The sequence below is a fragment of the Dermacentor variabilis genome, chromosome 7 (assembly GCF_050947875.1).
Source record: "Dermacentor variabilis isolate Ectoservices chromosome 7, ASM5094787v1, whole genome shotgun sequence".
NCBI classification, from domain to species: domain Eukaryota; kingdom Metazoa; phylum Arthropoda; class Arachnida; order Ixodida; family Ixodidae; genus Dermacentor; species Dermacentor variabilis.
In genome coordinates, this window is record NC_134574.1 from 77,489,139 (window position 1) to 77,510,601 (window position 21,463).

Here is a 21,463-nt window from a genome sequence, read left to right on the forward strand (position 1 = left end):
CTGACCGTACCGCTACACTCATCTCATATCTCATACGTAGCGTGATAATTATTTGTGCATGTATGATCTGTTATATCCATATTCCTGCATTTGACGCTTTCGTACTGCATGAAAGCTGCAGACATGAGGCGAGTAAAATTTACTCTCTTAAAAGAATAACACATCTAAGATTTTTTTTAACTACACAAGAACGATAAACGCATGGTTTCGGTGAAACCCGAAAAACAAGCTAAGGGAAAATATGCGTTGCGAAAATTTCAATACTTCTTTTTACAGCGAAGCTGTATATGGTTAGATTCTGGAAAACATTACGTGCATCTATCGAGCTGCGTAGATCGAGAATTTCTCCCCATACGTGGGCCAATCCCGAAGATAGTTCAATACCGGGCCGACCCGCGGTGGAGGTGAAGCAGGCTTCAAGCATTCAGCTAACTTGCAAAAACAAGTTGAATATATTAGGTCCACATACAACCCGTATCACATATTAAGCTGACAAGAACAGATACACTTTGACCCTCGTCGGCGATGTCTACGTTCGCACCACCCGCTCTTTGTCGGCGTTCCAAGCGCTTGCGTATCTGCTTTCATTTCCTTCCGCTTTCCCGTGGTGGCGCTCCCGTAAGCGTGCTGTCCGCCAGGACCGCGGGGCGGAACGAAATGCGAACCATCCATGTGGCTCCATTTCCGCAAACTTGGGACGTTTCACCGAAGCAACGGCGAGGTTTCAGATGTAGTTTGTGAGGAACCAATTTTGTGTAGCATGTGTTGTGTGTGACCGCTTGTGGTTTTTCGTGTGACCACACAACCATTACTGCGCTGCGGCACGTCGGCCACCGCACGATCGCCTTGGCTACTGTGAAACAGTGCGTGCCCTCCGAGTGCGGAGTGAGGTGCGTGTCTATTCTATGTGTCGGGATTAGTTAGTAAAATGTGTCGTGCCACATTTTACAACAATACATGGGCACGTGTACCCCCCGGTGCCTCGTCATTTTCCGAGGCACAACACCGCGGAGGATCGACCAGTGGCGCCTCGCCTCCCATTTATCTACATACGGCGTTCTACGCACGGCAATGGACAGTGCGCCATTAAGGGGCTCTTACGAACGGCCTGCAGAGGTGCCGACATGCAATGTTTTCTCAGCCAGCTGCAGCAGCAGGGCTGGCGTTTTCTAGGAACCGACCGTCCTTCTACAGCTGAACGGCGCCTCTAGGTCTACTGTGTCGACTTGCTTTGATAGGACAACAAGGCGTCGTTCCGCAGGCTCTTGGCGTCATGATGTCTGCTGCGGCGACCGACTGTGTGAGGGGGACAATGCGCCGAGTCAGCAACTCTTCGTCGCCGGAATGCCGAGACGAAGTCGACGAACCAAGCTTTGTTAGTGAACTCGCCACCACGAACCCGTCTTTCGGCAGCGAGGGAGTTCCCGAGGGAATGTATTTGGCGGCACCGTCCCACACGCCTTTCAAGACGCAACACAACGGAGAACTGCGGCGGCCACGCTGCGGGGGTCAGCTCGGGGAATAAGAGGCGCCTCCTTCGGGCAAGACCCAGTTCTGTGAAGACCGTCTCACCTCGGTGGGGGCAGTGAAACCTGCGCGGAAGTGTGTGTGTAAGCCCTACCGCTCATAGGCGGCTCGGCTACGACGACTCTGGTCGAACGTTTTTCCCTCACCTAGAGATCTAGGGAGGACGGAGTGTTTATAAGCAGCTGTTGTCGGCTGCTAGTGTGTGCTCGTGAGCAGTGTGCTCGTACTCGAGAAGCAGTGTGCTGGGTGTGTTTGGAGCTTCGTGCTCGTATGCTTCGTCTTGCGTGCTCCATTTGGGAGTCACGCTAGACTGTCGAAATGTATCTCATGTTTTAAAGTAAATATGCAAATAAATTCCTGTAAGTCCTCACGAAGAGCCAAGTTTATCCCTACGACCTCCAACTCCTACAGGGCCCACACACACAGCTTCACCGGTCATCCACCTTCATACTGGAATGGCACTGAATTTTTTTTTCACAAGAAATTTTCAACAGTGGTATACGAACAGCCCAGAGCACGACTTTCCTCTCAATTAGTAGCCCCCTTTCTTCGCTGCCCATTCCGGGCGCCCAAGCTTTCCACAATGAGAGCAGCGGCACATCACATAGTCTGTAGCGAGCGGAGGAAGCATATCTTGCCGCAAACATTGCGCGTTGACAATGGCCTCTAGCCAGCGTTATCTCGAAGCGGGCGTTTGTACTCTATCGCGGTACAACTGTGCATGCTGTAGCGTCCGAACACTTCCGTGCTTATGGCAACAATGTCGCTTATCAGGTTCAATCAAGCCGTGAAACTGACGCGCGTCTGTTGCACTTCAGAATGGTGATTCGGTTACGTTGTAGCCCAAGCGGCTGGTGTAGGGAGATCTCGTAGAAACCTGAAACAGCCGCGACGCCACCTGACCGCCATCCAGTGGCTGCAGTAGCATGTGCTAGTGGCGCGCTGCCGGAACATTTCCCATCTGTGTGTTGCTATGACGGGTCAGAAGGCATAACGGGGGTAGCGGATATGGTAGTCGAGAATAATGGGAAGAAACATATGGACATGCCATGTACTGGGTACAGAAGGTAACCGGGACGGCAGAAAACTAAGTGGTGTGATGAGATCGAGAAATTCGCAGGCATAGAATGCAGTCAGTATGGAGTCAGTTGACGCCGATGGTGTCGTTCCTGAGGAGTTTCACGTTATCGCTGGAGCTGAGTGGCTGTCTATAGCGACAGAAACACCATTTGATTTTGGTGGTCACTGCACGCCGCTCGCCGAGCCCAGAATGCTGCGGAGTGAAGCATAGGCGACAACTGCGGAAGTTCGGCTTAACGAACGGGCAGTTAGAGCTTCAAGCTTTGCACGGCGTCTACGGGCTTGCGCATGTGTGCGGCGTATCCGAATATTCGGCTTAACCAGGCTTTTCTTAACGAGGGCCCACACAAAATTAGGTGCCATTATCCTGCCCTTGTGCCCTATACACTTAAATTTTGCCATTGTCGAGGGACAACCGTACAAATAGGAACACATGCTATATGTGAGCGAAAAACAGGAAAGCTCCCATTAACCCCAACGACCAGACACGTGCTGCTTGCCCCCTCCACCCACTCCTACCTCAACCTCTCAATTTCTGGGTGGCTGGCAAACGTCGCCAGCGCAACAAATTAGGGATACATGGCCGCCTTTAATGGAGGAAGCAATGCTGAAGACGACCAGCGAGCCTTTTGAAAAGGAGCTCAAATATAGCATCCACATGAAACCATAATTTTATTTTCTTGTTCTTGCCGGTCGAGACCGCGGTCGGCCTCGGCCTCTTATTTTCGTGACACAGACACCGACTAATGAATACGCATACACACGTTCCATAAATGCTTAAAAAGAAAAAAAAAAGACTCGGGTAAGTGCGATATAAAGTGTTCCAGAAAGGCGCCGCTTGAAACGAACGACACTAGAACCTACGGGCCTACACACCACACTGCGTGAATTATTCGCAGCGATAAGAGAAAAAAAAAATCACTCTTGCACCAAATAACCCTAGGTGGTCATAATTAATCCGGAGTCCCCCACCGTGCCTCCTATTCAGATCATGGTTTTGGCCCACTTAAAACCCCGGACTTTAAGTAAACTACTGGACCAGAGCCACCGTTTCAAACAGCGCGCGAGGACAACGCGACACGGCCCCGTGTCAGCACAGTCTCTTTTTCGTCCCTCGTTAGTTCTCCCAGTAACACTGCTCGCAAACTGCAGCGAATTTAGTATATGCCCCATTAATGACTCCGCACCATAATGTTTAGGAAGATTTACGTCGAGATGCGTGCGTCGAAAGCGATATCTTGGCGTCAGCGCCCACGGGCTGCCATAGCTGATGATGAGCCATCACGACTTGTAGGCTGCTTCTCTTTCGTTTACCTTAAAGGGATCGCTGATATGGCCAGTAGGTATAACATCAGTACACCGTATGGGGGAGAGCGCGGAGCGCGAACCGCAACAACATGGACGATCGTCCTTGTTTGTCGCGTCATGAAGTCGTACCACTCCACGGCCCCGCGCATAGTTTACCTTGCACCGAGGCAAGTGCAATCGGACGCAAGGGCGAATGCCGCCACGCCACGCTAACGGCGGTAGCCGCGAGTTCATGTGCACCGGTAATAAGGCACGTCCTCCTCCTCACCCGCACCGTGCACAACGCCGAGCGGTCCGCTGACGCAAAAGAACGGCGACGGCGTAAGTAGGCGAGATAAGCGAACGGAACTGCTGCGTGTGTGTGCTCGCACCCGGAGAAAAAAAAAAAAACCCTTCCTTCGCGTTCCCGCAGCGGTGGTCATCGATAAGGCGACTACTACCGCATTTACTGGAATGTAGGCCGGTACGTTTGAGGCAAACCTTTCGCGGAGATCCCCGCCGGGTTTTGTTGACCGCGGCTGATACTGTCTTGCCGAATAGTTCGCACGTAGGATAGCGCTGGCACGACGAATACGCTTAGCAACATCTGTACTACTACTACTACTACTACTACTACTACTACTACTACTACTACTACTACTACTACTATTACTGCTACTACTGCTGCTGCTGCCAGCTCTCTTCTCTACGGAATCACGCAGCGAAACAACGAGCTGCACGTAACCTTCACTGCAAAAGATATGAACCTTCAAGCTCATGACTGACTCCTTTATAGAAGCAAATCTTTCTGCACCTTCTTGCCCGTATTTTGGGGAGTACATGCTGCGTCGGCTTCTTGCCGGGTAAGATGAGCCGGTCCTCGCTGGAGGTTGCAAAGGTTCGAGGAGTTACTCAGAGAGTTCACACGGCGCTCCAGTGCAACACGCGTTCGACATGCTTCCGCACTTCGCTTGGTAATTATGGCCTAGACGATAATGCGAGCATTCAGAAAGGGCACCATCTACAACGCTACAAGCGCAATTGAGGAGACTGCACAGCGGGAAGGACCCAGTGACAAACAATCCAGCGATGTCTATGAAGACAACGAGCGAACCTTTCATAAACTGTTTTTGCAGTCGAATGCACCCACCCTTTATTTTTTCCTCGTTGGGCTTTACATTCGCGCAGCTGTTTATTATTATTATTATTATTATTATTATTATTATTATTATTCCTAATTTCGCGAGTCGGCCCGGAGTAGAGACCGGCATATATTCGAGTAAATACGGTGTAATGAAACGGGCACTCCGCACGGTGAGCACGCCGCGCGAAACGGCACTGCGACTTTATCCCCGGTTTCTTTCCAAGCGTACGAGGCGTGCGCGTCTCGCGATTACGAGACGCGTGCATGTCGAGCAATATCGCCCACGTTGACCTCGAAACTGCCACCGGACTAACGAGGTATAACCCGGCGATTACGAATAACGACGATTGATACATGAAACTCGTGGTAGAGGTCAAGCCGCACGCACACTCGCAGGCGCACCTACGTATGCGCAGACGGTGCGGGAAGGATCGTATTCTTGGGAGAGGCGGTGAGCACGGGTGTCTGTTCCAGACAGATATTGGCACTTCGGCTAAATCGGGTTTTCAAGCGGCTGTCTTCGCAGCTACGCGGCGGTAAGCAATCAACGCTGAGTGAGGCAGATTTATGTGACGCGAAAACGTGTTTTAACTGCGTAAGCAGATCAGGGGCCGAATCTTAAAGCGGTTCGGTTGGGGAACCGTTCTTTTGGCCTCACCTGATTGGCCAAAATTTTGATTACGTCACAGGTCGTCAGAGGCAGCGGGGCGCTGTCGCAATTTTCGAATACGTCACGAATACGTCAATCATCTTCAAAGCGAACCGGTCGTAGGAACCGGAGAAGGGGTAGTCCGCTTTGGGTTCCGTTGGTGTGGCTTGGCTGTTGGCTTGTGACCCTGGCCGCGCGCGCCGGTCGCGCGCCCCCGGAGACGCGCGGGCGTCGCGCGCGCGTGCGTTGGTTGCTTCGGAGGCTATTACTTGCCTTCGTCGTCTGCTTGGCGTTGCTCTTTCGGTGTCGACCACGGCTGGAAATGCGATACGCTTTCGAAGAAGTGACGGATAATGAGTTGCACCGCCCTTTCTGGCATTCTAAGTAGACCTTTTGCAGGCTACGCTATCAAATGGAGGAGACTCGGGTGCAAGCGTACGAGTGGCCATTCCACGCAGAGGAAGGGATATTGCGCGCTGCGGTTCATCGCCGCCGGCTTGCAGCTCCCAGAGCTCAGTCGGACGCGAAGCATTAATCGGAATAGCCTAGATCTCTGCTGCCGGCATTGTCCACAAAGTTGCTCTCGCAATTACTGTGTTGGCCGGTTGAAGGGCTGGGTCAGCTTTGCCGTGACTTCAGCTTCAAAGTCAATGCCAAGGAGATATTTGCATGGTGAGATCGAATTCCCAGTGCTATCGCCAGTGTGAATAGCTCGCAGATCGCCGTTCAGCAGTCAGAAGGGTTCAACCTAGGCTGGTTCAGCGCTTCCTTCGTTCGGCTGATAAAACTATACAGTCAGGACGGGAAGGTATTGTGGAGCTCTCTTATTTGGCTTGCCTTTTTTCTCTAGTTCGGGAGTGCCATACTTTGTTTCTCAATTTCACGGCACAGCGCACACCGTCAGCACCACACTCTTCGGTTTGACTTCGCGCAGGCAATGCAGGGCCCGTATACCGTAATGTTCGATTCAAGTTCCACTGCTTCTATCACGCGACGCGCCGTGGGGCAGATCGCAGGGATAGCGGCAGCGCGGCGGCGAGCGAGTCATGTCCGAGCCGATGACGAAGGACGAAAAAAGAAGGAAAATTGACATAGTCGGCTCGTAAAGGTGTCCCTAAGAACCAGTTCACGGTTTTGTCGTGCTAGCTACTTGAGAAGTGCTGGTAGTGCGTTCCTATTGCATGCATCGTGCGAGCTCCTGGTAGCAGACGACATAGCCCTGCGCTCTGCCAACTCCGTGGCCAACTCATTTACGCTTACGATACCGCCTGTGGGCTGAGAATGAAAGAGAATGACATTAATAAATTACTTCTGCATTGCGTAAACGCCCGACACCACAAGTTTATCTTTCAAAACTTGGCGTATAATATTTAATTTATATTTTACATTCATTTAGCAAGCAGAAACATTCTGCAATTCCTCGATTAGCTCGTCATATAATGACGTACACTTCAGAGGTGGCACCCTCTCATCTATTGGTCGCGTACTCCCCTTCTTCCACCGCCGGCTTGGGAGTGACACATCTAATGACGTAAGCGGCGAAGCGGACGGTTCATATTTCGAACCGTTATAAGATTCGGCCCCAGAGCACAGCTCTTTGGCGCCCGCTTCTGCCTCTCGCGGCGCCGTCATCCCTCGCCGTAACCAAGGTCACCATCCGCGCGCTGCTCTAGCTGTGCTAAAGTCCCTTGATAATTTGAAAGTAACGACACTCTTTGAACTCTGCCGCCGCCGCGCGACCTCCTCGCCTCCTCCTCGCCCCTAGTGCGTTCCCCCCGCGGCAACCAGTTCTGCCCCCGTTTTTTCTGCACGCCGATTGGTCTCCTTGCCGTTGCCCTTGGAAACGCGCGTATCTTGGGTTTTGCTTGTGTTTTTCTTTTTCGTTCGCGCCATTTTCCTCCTGAGCACGGCTGGCTCGGCGCTTTAGCTCGGCGTAGCGAACGTTCTACGCCATGTTTCCTGCTCTCTGTGCTAGCGCTATGCCGGGCTGTTGCGCATATAACTGCAGCAAGAAGCCTCAAGATGACTATGCGTTTTTTATGATACCACAAAGAAAGCGTGACCGCTTGCGCAGGAAGCAGTGGCTGCGTGACATTGGCCGAAAGAACTTTATTCCGACAAAGAACAGCGTTGTTTGCGAGCTGAGGCGTCTTTCTTAGAGCTCGTAGCGCAGCATCCCGTAATGCTGCATTTTTTTTCGTTCTTCCTGCCTGCTCACCAGCGCTTTTGTTGCGGTTGTCCTCAGTATGCTTAATATTCCCCTCGCACGTCGCTAACTGTTGTTATTCAGTCGGAAGTGCAGCATTATAGATTCTGCTTTGCGCCCTGAAAAAATTAGTGGCAAATATACCCGTATATTGCAGGTGACAAGCGTTAGCTAGTCAACGTTGAGTTGTTTTTTTTTAGTTTTAAGGAGGCTTTTAGATCTCTATATTTCAAGGTCGCGTTGTAAACTGGAAGTATTACGTGACCCAAGGAAGGCCAGAGGGGACCCAAAGCATGTCCACTCCTGTAGAAGAGAATGATTACCCAAGCTAATTAATGAATCGTTAGTTGTTGACATAAGGTGGATTAGGGAGGATTAAGGTTGATTAGAGTGTATTAAAGAAGATTAAGGTGGATTGGATTGCATTATGAAGGATTAAGATGCATCAATAAAGATTAAGGTGCGTGGAGGAGGATTAAGGCGGATTATGGTGGATTAAGGTGAAGTGTTGATGAAAGGGTATTAAAACCGATTAGGGTGGATTAGGGTCATGAACTAGGATTAGGGAGGATAAAGGTGGATAAAGGAATATTAAGGTCGATTAATGTAGATTAAGGTGAATTAGGGTTGATAAAGGAGGATTAAGACCGATTAAAACCTTAATCTACCCTAGTCCATCCAAATCGGTCTTAATCCTCCTTTATCAACCCTAATTCACCTTAATCTACATTAATCGACCTTAATATTCCTTTATCCACCTTTATCCTCCCTAATCCTAGTTCATGACCCTAATCCACCCTAATCGGTTTTAATACCCTTTCATCAACACTTCACCTTAATCCACCATAATCCGCCTTAATCCTCCTCCACGCACCTTAATCTTTATTGATGCATCTTAATCCTTCATAATGCAATCCAATCCACCTTAATCTTCTTTAATACACTCTAATCAACCTTAATCCTCCCTAATCCACCTTATGTAAACAACTAACGATTCATTAATTAGCTTGGGTAATCATTCTCTTCTACAGGGGTGGACTAGGGTAGATTAAGGTGGATTAGGGACCATGGAGCTGGATTAGGCTTGATAGAGGTGGATTAGGGTGTATTAAGGTAGATTGGGACTATTAGGCAGGATAACGTTGGATTAAGGTGCATAAATAAGGATTAAGGTGGATGGAGGATTAAGGCGGATTATGGTGGATGCGGATTGATAAAGAGAATTAAGACCGTATATGGTAGGCTAAGGTGCATTAGATGCGATGTACGTTGATTAGGTTGTATTAAGGTGGATTGGGAGTACTAAGCTGGATTAAGGTGGATGAATGAGCATTAAGGTGGATTAGGGTGGACTAAGGTGAAATAGGGTTCATTGAGTATTAAGACCGATTAGACTACCACAATCCTCCTAATGCACATTAATCCACTGAATCCACATTCATAGACCTAAATCCGCCTTCATTCACTTTAATCCACCATAATCCACGAGAGTCCTCCTTAATGCACCCTAATCCACCTTCATCGACCTTAATCTACTCTAACCCTCTTTTTTGCACTTTAATCCTCCTTAATCAACCCTGCTGCCTCCTCATTCACTTTAATCCACCCTAATCCACTATAATCGTCCTTAATGCACCTTAATCCCCATTCATTTACCTTAGTCCACCCTAATCCTCCTTAATCCACCCTTATCCTCCTTCATTAACTTTAATTCACTTTAGCCAACCTAATCCTTAATGCACCTTAATCCTTCTTAATCCACCCTCATCCTCCTTCATGCACTTTAATCCACCCTAATCCACCATAATGGTCCTTAATGCACCTTCATCCACCCTAATCCACCTTCATCGACCTTAATCCAACCTTGTCCTCCTTTATGCACCTTAATCCACTTTCATCAACTTTAATCCACCTTAACGCTCCTTAATACACCCGAATTCATCTTAATCCAATCACTAATCATCATTACTTTGCTAATCATTAATCATCTGCTATGCGCGGCTGCAAATGCTTTGGTTCGCTTCCTGCCTTTCTTCGGTCACGTGATATTCTCTGTAGCTCACAACGGGACCTTGAAACAGAGGTCGAAGGCTTTCGCTTAATGAACCACGTACAAAGGGATGTGTCACAAGCAATACTAGATCAGACGCATGAAGTAAAGCATCTGATCATGTGGCAGAAAAATTGTCTGGAGCATAGAACTCGCCACAAAGCTCCCTTTACATCGGTATACCCCGTTCATACGGCTTTAAGAAAAAAACCAACCTCCTCATAAACGTTGCCTTCAGCATTATCGATGCTGTTATTAGCATTTCTCAAAATTTTGAACCCCAGTGGGGCGCGCAACTGGCCCAAAAGAACACGCCTCCATAGAATCCTGCGGCCCGTCCGCGGGAGCCCAGGAGGATTAGCGTGCCGTGCGCAGCCGGCGGGTGAGGAGAATCGAGGAGGAAAGCGCCGTGAGGAGGAGAGTGTCGCTACTTTCAAATTATCAAGGGGCTTTAAGCTGTGCGCGCTCCTGCTGCCACCTCTCGCGCGCGGCGCGAGTCTTGCTCTCCCCTTGTCCTCTAAAGCCGGGTCACGTGTTCTCGCCTATCCTCTCGCCCCTTTCCTCCGCACAGCGCCGTTGCGGTTACTCTCGCCACTACCGTCCACTCCGCCCTCGCTGGCCCTTCAGCCGCTGTTGCGGCACTGCCGCGGTGCCGGCGGCGGGCGTTGGTTGCCGCCTCGCGCATTGCCCACGGCTCTCCGCTCCTCCGTCTCCGCGTCGCGTGGCTGTACGGCTCCCAGCCATGTCTCTCGCTTCCCCGTTTGCGGGGCGCGTTCCTCAGTGGCGTTTGTTGCTTCTGGCAGTGCTTGCGCCTGGCTGTCCTCCTGCCTCCACTCTTGCTCTATACCTACCCTTACCTGGCGCAGTGCCGTTGCGGTGACTCGAAAGACAGTTAAGGCGTAAATATAGTCCGACGTAACGCACGCGCGCGCTCGCGCACGCTACGTTACGTTGGCGAAAACAACTTCTATAGTCCGACGCACTGCAGCGCCGACGTGACCGGCGGCTGCCAGCGCGCCCCGACGGGCTCGGCGCAAATTTGGCTCCTGCTCCATTCGCGCGCCAACGCCGCTGACCGCGTCGACCCACAATGCATTGCGCGCGAAGAAAAAGGCGCCAACACAACTCCGCAGACTGCTCTTGCGGACGGCGCGCGACTTGGCGAGCGTTCTGCGCATGCTCCGAAGATAGCAGCCGACGGCGCGCGCGTTGAAGTATAGAGGGGATGGCATCTCGGCTGGCGCAGCGCAACCGACGTAGCGTGACTGACTGCGAAAGACGCTCGCCCTCGCGCCGATAACGTCGGACTATAAACGTGTCTTTATAGCGTTTCATCCCCTTACTGCTAGTTCCCGCCCCAACCCTGCGCGGCCACATTGAGACCTGTGTGAGAGTGAATGAGTGTGTGACCTCTACTGAATACCCCTGTTCTCCACCCGTTTCCTCATCCCACCTCAGAAGAAACATTAAATAATAATTCCTAATCTCCCCCCCCCTCTCCGTGGCAGTTACACACCGTAATATGGCGTGATGACGCGTCGCCGGAGCGCAGGCTCGATAGCGGCGGATCGCGGAGTGTGCTGCGCAATCGGAACCATTTCCGTTCGGCACTGCGTGTTGCGTATGCGGTTGACTGATGCAACAAGGCAGCAGCTGCGCTCAAACGTCGCATTACCAAGAAGCACAACTGTCGGCCAATTTTTTATGCTTACCCAACGAGGACATTTGTCCGTCACGTAAGACTTTGAAATTGATTTTATTCATTATAGATTACAGGTTGTAAAAACAAATAATATACAGAAGGAGGTCCCATAGTCAATGACTGTATCGGGACCTCCTGTTATTTATAAAAATGCGCTTTCTAAAGCAACGAATTGAACTACATTAAAATCATATATAAGCAAACATGGAAGAAAGTAAGTACTGGAGAATGCAAAACAAGATTACGAGTTAGTTACAAGAAATCTAACGAAGGAAATTATACAATTATACAATAAGACGAATCGCTATAGAGAAAATAATGTTTAGAAAATAATGTACAGTTTCCCTGAAGGCCTTATTGAAAGATTTGGTGATGGTTGAATAAAAGCCGCCTCTATCAGGAACGTTCCGATTTTGCGAAAATTTCATGCCAGACACACCACATCCCCTTTGCGTTTCAGTGGTCGCGACGTCTGCCTTCCGATGGAGGCGTTCCTTCGCCGACCGAAATGCCACCGATCTATGAGGGCTCATGCGCTTCACGTTACGCAACACAGGCAGATAATGAGTGGGTGGTTTGATAAGGATGAGGAGTGATAATGGGTTATATCGGTGTCATTGCAGTTGATAATGGATCGCTGCGGATGGACAACGTCTTAAAGAGCGATAAGGGCTTATAATGGTCGGCTCAATTCTGATAATGTTAACAAGCCCTGATAACAGTTCATAAAAAAATTTAATTATGGGGTCTTATGTGCCAAAATCACTATCTGATTTTGAGGCACGCCCTACTAGGGAGAGTCCGGAAATTTGGACTACCTGGGGTTCTTTAACGAACGGTTGATAAGGGTCGGATGTTTCTGGCTTCCGCAATCGCGTCCGCCGCATGCAGACAGCGAAACGTGTGGCCTTCGAGACCCGTTTCCGTCACTCGGACACAACCGTCGCCGGGGCGCGGATTTGCAAACCGTGAACCTACATCAAACGCATTTTCACATCGAGGAAAATAATAAGAACCTTTTCACCTTTAGTTCGGGTCATGGAGGTCACATTTCTACAAAAGCGCACCAACGAAATTTTCTTCGGGCTACAGCAAATTTATTACGGCAATTATTTATTTGGCAATTTGCTGAACTATCCTCCACTGGGGAAAACTCGCTCCAGCGTTTCAAAAAACAAGCTACTACAGGCTGTGCGCCAAGTTTCCCGCACACAAATCAGAACTTACAGGCACCAAGCTCAGCGTAGCGCACATATACAATGCGTTGGGCAAAACAGGGTCCTTTCTGGCCTTTCCGGCCATTGCTGACTGTGGCTGCTGCAGTCCTGGCGTACAGACGAGAGCGGCCACCTCCCGTATAGCAAGTGCGCGCGCCAATTTCCATTAAGCCACGTACAGATGCTACTATATGGTTCCCTCAAGTATACAGAAAGACCTTGCTACTAGTAACTCTCTACTAAAACCGGTTCTGGGCACAGGATTTCTGTTGCATTTATACAGCTGGCCCATTCCAAGGTCTAATGCCGCTAATTGGGATGTACGTGTGCTCTAAAGTAAAGAGCTCGAAAGTTGATTAGTAAATTTTTACTGATTAGCTAACATAAGTGTATTCTGCCTTGTAAGCATGTGTCTGCCTCTAGAAATGATGCAGTTGATATGACGGAATTTCGGTATCTACAGCGTGATATTCTTGTTGTCTGCTTCACCCCCCCCCCCAAAAAAAAAAGGTTACGGTATACTTATTCTACGAAACCACTTTTCATCGCCTCAGCACTTCCTGACTAAGGCGAAGACGCAGCTGTGAATCAAAAGAAGTAAAGAAGAGACCGTGAAGGTGACCGGCTAGCGACTGCATCCAAATTCCGCTTCAGGTGCTCCGCCCGCTGCCATGAATGAATGTTCCACCTCGCAAACCACTGAATAGATCCGCCTCATATGTCGGGGACCGCGGAGGAGTGATGCCGGAAGATTCAGACAGCTCGCTCCACTGCGCCCTCAAGATTCAATCTCACGAATCTGAGTGGCACGTTGCCGGAAACGGCGAACGCGCACCCCCCTTTCATTTTATTTTCTTGCTTATTTAGAAATGTTTTCATTCCGCAGTGACAAACGTCGCACTTTGGTACCCGCTAATCGCGAAGCGACATTTGTACACCGTCACTGTCGACCCAGGGCGGGCTTCCTCTCCACAGAAAACCAGCTTCGCCTAAAGCCGCAAACACGTGACGCGCGCGTTTCCGACGCGGGCGTCCGGTGCGATTTAGCGTGTCGAACCTGCACATCCGTTCATTACGACAGCCGCCCTGATTTCGAGCACCCGGGGGACCTTTAACGCGCACCCAAACCTAAGCACGCGAGCGTTTTCGCTGACATCGAAACGCGGCCCGCTGCGGCAGGACGTCGAACCCGCGACCTGGAGCTCGGCAGCCAACGCCGTAGCCTCTGTGCCAACGTGGCGGTCCTTGCTAAAATTGGGCGCCTTTCGATTGAAGCTCATCAGAAGGTCTACTGCCAGCAATTAAATGTCAGCGCAAACAGAACACACAGTTCCTCGACGGATTTTGTAACGAGGGCACCGCACAGCCTGACCGAGTTCGCACGAACATACTGGCTTCGGTGCATCGAATTCATTTGAGACTGCACGGTACAGTGCGTCATTGCGTCATGAACGCGTGTCGACTCAAAAGCCAACCGCAACTGAATTTCGGACAGTGTAAAATCCATTGTTTAGGATAGTCTAAACAAACACAGGGTGTCCTATCTATAATGAGCAAAGTTCTTAGAAAAAATTCAAAGGCATCGATAATGCTACGTGAATAAAACGAAGTGCATTTTTATTTAGAGTCTCCTTGAGAAACCGACCGTTTAGTCCCTGACATGCGATTATATAAAGTAATTATCAAGAATCGTAAATATTGCTGTTGTAAAGATGTCGATGAGGCTGTTGTAGAAAATCACGCAGAGAGGTCAAAATGAGACCGGAAATCGATGCGATACGAAGAATAGTGCTGGTGACCTGGCTGTAAAGCATGGCTTGGGGTTCCACAAGGCGTTACCAGGTGGACAAACGTATACGTGCGAAAGGCAAGCAGTCAACCAGTGCCGGTCCTGTATGTGCTTCCTCCCGCGTCCTTCTTGCGCGGTTTCGAAAAACGAACGTTGATGAACTCGCCCCGCTGTCAATTCTGCTTGAACCTGTACAGTGTACTAGACCATTTTTACGCGCCGCTTCCATTGCAACGCGGCTGCCGTTAACAGAAAGCCATGGTCAGTGTGCCACTGCGGCGATTACTTTGTCGGCTGACCGATGTTAAGCTCGCACTGCTTATCTCAGAACTGAATTGTCAACTATATCGACCACTGCTTTAAAGCAATAAAGGCCCGCTTAAGTGAGCGGCCACATTTCCAAACGTAAATTTTCTTGCAGAAAACTGACTTTTCTGCTTTTTTTACATTTTGTGTATGCCCGATCTTCCTATCAACATTAGTTTAAGAGTTACAACGAGTTTTCCAACCCACACTCTCGTACTGCGAGGCCAAAACTCCATTGCACTGATTCCGAAAAGCAGTAACATTTCTTTCATATAAATATTATTCAAAAACATCTTTTCATTTTGCGCTTTCTGTAGCATTAAAGGGTATTTTTGTACTTAAGCATTTCTTATTCTTTTAAAACCACCAGAAAACGGCGACAAGGTCTCTATGGCTTCTAAGTGTTTTCGACATCTTTCACATTAAACATTTGTTTATGTTCTTCCAAAACAAAAGTTTGCTCCACCTCATGTTACCCCCCCCCCCCCAAATCTAGATCACTTCTAAATGAATAATCCGAAATCAAATTTTGCACACTCATTCCTCGAACAGAAGTGCCTATAAAGAACTAGGACAAAAGAATTTATGCAATATTTTTGAAGACAGCAAGACACCGCACACGGTATGGTCCATTTGTGCATCGTACTACGCCAGGTTAGTTACTTCAGCGTACGTATTTGCGTGAAGACCATCGCGAAAATCGCGAATGTGTTGAACATGTTTGCTCCACTCAAACGTAGAGTTGACCTTTGCCTTGCAAGCCTGCTTAATTCTTTCCAGCGACATCGAACAAAATCCAGGTCCCTCTAACAAAAAAAAATTAAAATAAATTATGGGGTTTTACGCGCCAAAACCACTTTCGGATTATGAGGCACGGCGTAGTGGGGCACTGCGGAAATTTTGACCACCTGGGGTTCTTTAACGTGCACCTAAATCTAAGTACACGGGTGTTTTCGCATTTCGCCCCCATCGAAATGCAGCCGACGTGCCCGGGATTCGATCCCGCGACCTCGTGCTCCGCAGCCTAACGTCCCTCTAACAACGACGTATTAGCAACAGTTCTTGCTACTATTCAAGGGATAGAATTAGGCCAAGACCAAATACGCAACGACATCATCATCACCATCATCATCATCAGCCTGGTTACGCCCACTGCAGGGCAAAGGCCTCTCCCATACTTCTCCAACTACCCCGGTCATGTACTAATTGTGGCCACGTTATCCCAGCAAACTTCTTAATCTCATCCGCCCACCTAACTTTCTGCCGCCCTGTGCTATGCTTCCCTTCCCTTGGAATCCATTCCGTAACTCTTAATGACCATCGATTATCTTCCCTCCTCATTACGTGTCCTGTCCATGCCCCCCCCCCCCACATTCCTTTTTCTTGATTTCAACTAAGATATCATTAACTCGCGTTTGTTCCCTCACCCAATCTGCTCTTTTCTTATCCCTTAATGTTACACCTATCATTCTTCTTTCCATAGCTCGTTGCGTCGTCCTCAATTTAAGTAGAACCCTTTTCGTAAGCCTCCAGGTTTCTGCCCCATACCTGAGTACTGGTAAGAAACAGCTATTATATACTTTTCTCTTGAGGAATAATGGCAACCTGCTCTCATGATCTGAGAATGCCTGCCAAACGCACCCCAGCCCATTCTTATTCTTCTGATTATTTCAGTCTCATGATACGCATCCGCAGTCACTATCTGTCCTAAGTAGATGTATTCCCTTACCACTTCCAGTGCCTCACTACCTATCGTAAATTGGTGTTCTCTTCCAAGACTGTTAAACATTACTTTAGTTTTCTGCAGATTAATTTTTAGACCCACCCTTCGGCTTTGCCTCTCCAGGTCAGTGAGCATGCATTGCAGTTGGTCCCCCGAGTTACTAGGCAAGGCAATATCATCAGCGAATCGCAAGCTACTAAGGTATTCTCCATTAACTCTTATCCCCAATTCTTCCCAATCCAGGTCTCTGAATACCTCCTGTACACAGGCTGTGAATAGCATTGGAGAGATTGTATCTCCTTGCCTGACGCCTTTCTTTATTGGGATTTTGTTGCTTTCTTTATGGAGGACTACGGTGGCTGTGGAGCTGCTATAGATATCTTTCCGTATTTTTACATACGGCTCGTCCACACCCTGATTCCGCAAGGCCTCCATGACTGCTGAGGTTTCGACTGAATAAAACGCTTTCTCGTAATCAATGAAAGCTATATATAAAGGTTGGTTATACTCCGCACATTTTTCTATCACCTGATTGATAGTGTGAATATGGTCTATTGTTGAGTAGCCTTTACGGAATCCTGCCTGGTCCTTTGGTTGACGGAAGTCTAAGGTGTTCCTGATTCTATTTGCAATTACCTTAGTAAATACTTTGTAGGCAACGGACAGTAAGCTGATCGGTCTATAATTTTTCAAGTCTTTGGCGTCTCCTTTCTTATGGATTAGGGTTATGTTAGCGTTTTCCAAGATTCCCGTAAGCTCGAAGTCATGAGGCATTGCGTATACAGGGTGGCCACTTTCTCTAGAACAATCTGCATACCATCCGTCAATAAATCTGCTCTTACCTGATCCTCCCCAGCTGCCTTCCCCTTTGCATAGCTCCCAAGGCTTTCTTTACTTCTTCAGGCGTTACCTGTGGGATTTCGAATTCCTCTAGACTATTCTCTCTTCCATTATCTTCACTGGTACGGTATAAATCTCTAAGAACTCCTCAGCCACTTGAACTATCTCATCCATATTAGTAATGATATTGCCGGCTTTCTCTCTTAACGCCTACATCTGATTCTTGCCAATTCCTAGTTTCTTCTTCACTGCTTTTAGGCTTCCTCGATTCCTGAGAGCATGTTCAATTCTATCCATATTATACTTCCTTATGTCAGCTGTCTTGAGCTTGTTGATTAACTTCGAAAGTTCTGCCAGTTCTATTCTAGCTGTAGGGTTAGAGGCTTTCATACATTTGCGTTTCTTGATCAGATCTTTCGTCTCCTGCGATAGTTTACTGCTATCCTTCCTAACGTAGTTACCACCGACTTCCATTGCACACTCCTTAATGATGCCCACATGATTGTCGTTCATTGCTTCAACACTAAGGTCCTCTTCTTGAGTTAAAGCCAAATACCCGTTCTGTAGCTTGATCTGGAATTCCTCTATTTTCCCTCTTACCGGTAACTCATTGATCGGCTTCTTAGGTACCAGTTTCTTCCGTTCCCTCCTCAGGTCTAGGCTAATTCGAGTTCTTACAATCCTATGGTCACTGCAGCGCACCTTGCTGAGCACGTCCACATCTTTTAAGATGCCAGGGTTAGCGCAGAGAATGAAGTCTATATCATTTCTAGTCTCGCCGTTCGGGCTCCTCCACGTCCACTTTCGGCTATCCCGCTTGCGGAAGAAGGTATTCATTATCCGCATATTATTCTGTTCAGCAAACTCTACTAATAGCTGTCCCCTGCTATTCCTAGTGCCTATGTCATATTCCCCCACTGCCTTGTCTCCAGCCTACTTCTTGCCTACCTTGGCATTGAAGTCGCCTATCAGTATAGTGTATTTTGTTTTGACTTTACCCATGGCCGATTCCACATCTTCATAGAAGCTTTCGACTTTCTGGTCATCATGACTGGATGTAGGGGCGTAGACCTGAACAACCTTCATTTTGTACCTCTTATTAAGTTTCACAACAAGACCTGCCACCTTCTCGTTAATGCTATAGAATTCCTGTATGTTACGAGCTATATTCTTATTAATCAGGAATCCGACTCCTAGTTCTCGTCTCTACGCAAGGCACCGGTAGCACAGGACGTGCCCGCTTTTTAGCACTGTATATGCTTCTTTTGGCCTCCTAACTTCACTGAGCCCTATTATATCCCATTTACTGCCCTCTAATTCCTCCAATAGCACTGCTAGACTCGCCTCACTAGATAACGTTCTAGCGTTAAACGTTGCCAGGTTCATGTTCCAATGGCGGCCTGTCCGGAGCCAGGGATTCTTAGCATCCTCTGCTGCGTCGCAGGTCTGACCACCGAAGTGGTCAGTTGCTTCGCAGCTGCTGGGGACTGAGGGCCGGGGTTTGATTGTTGTGTTCATATAGGAGGTAGCGGCCTAGTACTGCACCAGGGTGGCCAATCCTGCTCTGGTGAGGGAGTGCGTTACCGATTCTGATCACCGGGATCAGGCCACACTCCAGGCCTGTATATGCAATTTTATCAACACGCGGATTTTTTTTTCAATCCGGTGGAATATTGCGCCGCACCGGGATTCGAACCACGGACCTCTTGTACGCGAGGCAGGTGTTCTAACTCTACGCCGCCGCTGCACTCTACGACCTACGTGCGCTCAAGAACTGGCAGGCATCGGTTGATGTTGAGCTGAAACAACTGTCCTCGAGAATACCTGCTGTTGGAATGGAAGCAGTGGAAATGAGAAAACAGGTGCATGCAGCATGCGAACCGACCGCTGGTACTTCGGGGGCCCTAAGGCAACAAATCAGGCGAATAGAACTAAGGTGCTAGGACGCTTAAAACCGATTGAGACGATCGAATGTGATCTTCTTTGGCGTACCGGATGATCAAAATGAAACTTGGTATCAGTAGACAAAAAAATTATGAGCCATTCCACTCTGTGAAGGTAGAGGATCAGCGAAGCTCTTTAGCACACAAGGAGGTCACACATAATTTTGAGCAAGCGTACGAACTCATTTATTGTCTTGATAGGTGGTCATCGTGAGGAAAGCTACGCACACTCATTTTATGTGTTCATCGGTGGCCATTATTTCACTCGCAACTGCAATCAAATTTAGCAGAAGCGTTGTTGGGCAAGTTGGTTCATTGTATTTGGAAAGATTGGATGCGCTTTCTAGACGATCACAAGGAAGAAGACGCGCCTGTCCCGTCTTCTTCCTTATGATCGTCTACAAAGCGCATCCAATCCTTCCAAATGCAATCACATTCTTTAATAATGTCAAATCCACGCACGTACGCCGCTGGGTTGGGCCGGATCGGTGTGGCATCGCAAGGGTCTGCGACACGGAACGCGTAAACCGCTCCCTTTTCGGTACCGACATCATCCGCAATAATATCACCGACAACGACAACAGGGATAGGTGTCATCGCAGCTAACTCACGCAAAGTGTGTAGCCATGAACCTTACCGGACTATGAGTCATTGCATTTTTTGCCTGCTTACGGGGATATGAGCCATTGATGATGACAGTTTTCGAAATGTTGTTCCTTATGTTGTATTCGTGATTGGAAAGAATTTAAGCACTGTTCGCTTCTCTTTGCTGAGTGCTTTTAGCATCTGCCTTACGGGGCTACGAGCTATTGAATTTTTTACTCGCTTACGGGGGTACGAGCCACTGATGATGATAGTCTTTGTTAAGGGAGAATAAAAATACATGAAACCCTAACTATATACAGCTTCGCTGTAAAAAAGTGGTTGATCTGTGTTCCCGACTGCTCAGCATATCTCTTCAACCATCCCAAATCGAATGCGACCATAGGCTTGGTCAATACCGCACTGAAATGTCTCGGCATATTATAGTGAAGTTTGCGTTCTGCAAAGACAAGCAACATATTTTGGAACAGGTGAAAAGATTCAAAGGCTTACAGTTCTCCGTACGGGAGCATTTTTCATCACAGACGCAGTTAGCCAGAAGAAAGAATGTTGACTGGCTGCGCATTGACAACATTTAACATTGTTTACGCTTATGATCCAACTTCTGACATAGTAATACAATCTTCTAGATAGCTAACGTAGATACCCAGCTTTTCGTCCAAGCGCACCCAGCTTTGTTCGTATCTATGTATGTATGTATGGCTGCGCTTTAAAACCACGGCGCTGCAAGTTTGCTTCAGAGACTTTCCTTTCCTTCCCTCTTCTCCGCCCTTAAACTGGCTCTCTTAACTACTACACGCACAGACAAAGCCACAGCGCGCGCTTTAGATCCTATAGATGAGATGAATATTTACAATTATTATTAGGGTTATAATTATATTCGAGTGCTGATTGCCGTGTTATATTTTGCTAACGAAGCTTCCCCTCAAGACTAAATAATGTAAGGCAGTTTGTCGTGTGCGTATCATGGACACGCATGCTTATACCGCCTTCCGTTTCCCTACCACGGTTGCGCTTTAAAACCACGGCGCTGCAATATTGCTTTCCTCTCCTTCCTTCTTCTCCGCCCTTAAACTGGCTCTCTTAACTACTACACGCAGAGACAAAGCAACAGCGCGCGCATGCGATCCCATAGATGAGATGAATACATATATATAGAAAAGTATCAGTCATAGCTCTCGTAGTATAGCCTTCTGAGCCGTTTCCTTTTTCTTTTTTTTTCTTTGAAAGAAGTCCTATTAGGGTTATTATAATTACACGAAGGTATTTCGCCCTCGGCAGCAGCAGTACTTGAGATAGCTATTCCGGCGGCTAGCTTCCCACGCTATGCGTGCCGCCCTCGCACCTGTTTAAGCTTTTTCCTAGACGCTAGAGCTATACAATGACCGCGCAACCTT

At 48.4% G+C, this 21,463-nt stretch overlaps 1 protein-coding gene and 1 pseudogene across 3 annotated transcripts in view; both read right to left on the reverse strand.

Annotated features, from left to right (window-relative positions):
* LOC142587547 (sulfotransferase 1B1-like) overlaps window positions 1-21,463 on the reverse strand; it is a 335,465-nt gene that overhangs the window by 173,721 nt on the left and 140,281 nt on the right. The window lies entirely within an intron of this gene.
* Window positions 351-529, reverse strand: LOC142589180 (U2 spliceosomal RNA; annotated as a pseudogene).